Here is a 1,481-nt window from a genome sequence, read left to right as displayed (position 1 = left end):
AAATAATTCCTCTATGGGGTTGAGGAATAGAGAGTAAGGAAGGAGGAAAAGTGACATCATCCTGGGATGGGCTGCAAATCACTCTGTGACTGCACGGGAGTGGTGAAATGCCACATTGTCCCATACAATTGCAAACGTTGGCCGAATTCGCCTCACTGCAACCCTTTCCTCACCTGGCACAACCCTTCAATAGAGGTCATCCAGGAATGAAATGAGACCCTCTGTGTTGTATGGCCCAATTAGCGGTTTGTGTAACAGCAATCCATCAGAGGATATTGCTGCACACATTGTGATGTAGGCACCCCTCTGGCCAGGGACATCCACTGTGGCTCTTTTTCCAATCACATTCCTTCCTCGCCGCAGTGTTTTGGCCCAGTTGAAACCAGCCTCATCCACAAAGATGAATATGTGGGGTGTTTGCCTGGCTTCAATCTCCATGACTCTCTAGAATAAATCCACAAGGCAACATAAGAGTTAGGCTATTACAGGAGTTTACATTATACCTTGAAACATGCCATTGTGTGCCTCTGCCCTGTGGTTTTGTTCAAAACCAGTTCTGTATTTTATAGTCATCTTACCTGGACTTATTGGTTCCTGAGTTGCTTGACTCGTTCAGAGTTCCTCTCAAAGGGGACAGTGTGCAACTGCTTCATCCTGACTTGATGTTGTTTCAGGACTCCAGAAATATTTGTTAAGCTTACATTGTCTGCCAACACTTGTCCCGAATCTCTGTGAGTTTTATGCCATTGTTTCTGATGACCATATCAACGATTGCAGTTTCCTGCACAGCAGTGAAAATCCTACCTCTCCCACCTGTAGGAGGTAACCGTTGCGTCCTAAGCAGAAGGACAAATACAAATACAATTACACAGAAGTAGGTTTGGAGGCTTTGCTCAATTTACTTCTGTAATGTGCAGTTCAGTCAGATGCCCTTGCAGAATGCACATCTTACCTGTTGTTTTGCCGGAAATTTCTCAGAATAGATGCCACTGTTGAGCGTTGCAGATTTGGCTGCACTCTCAGACCCGCCTCTCTCATTGATAGATCATGATTTATTACATGATCAATTATAGTAGCCCTAATCTCATCTGAGACTACAGCTCTTGATCTTCCTCTCAGTCTTCTTCCACCACGCGTACGTACTCCTCTCCCTCTCCCTCTCCCTCTCCCAGCCACCCTTCTTCCTCTGTCAGCCACTTTAACAATTATGTGTTATTTTAGGTTTTGAACTTAAGTTTAACAGTTTTGAAAATAGTATGTAAACATGTGCAAATTGGCCTGTAGGTACATAGAGTTTTGGTGGTGGTTGTGTCTGAGCGAGAAAAGGGTTCGTGAAAATTGAAAGATGTAGTCATTGAATGCATTTTGTGCCAAAGCAATGAAAAATGATCCTTAGTTTAGCCCACATAGACTGCTGTTATGCTCACTGTGTGAAGAGTTTTGAGAAAGTGACCTAAGTATTGAGAAATGGGTCCTAGCGA

Source organism: Salvelinus namaycush, chromosome 1, assembly GCF_016432855.1.
Source record: "Salvelinus namaycush isolate Seneca chromosome 1, SaNama_1.0, whole genome shotgun sequence".
In the NCBI taxonomy this organism is placed as follows: domain Eukaryota; kingdom Metazoa; phylum Chordata; class Actinopteri; order Salmoniformes; family Salmonidae; genus Salvelinus; species Salvelinus namaycush.
The sequence above is the reverse complement of the archived record's forward strand: the minus strand, read 5'-3'. Positions refer to the sequence as shown.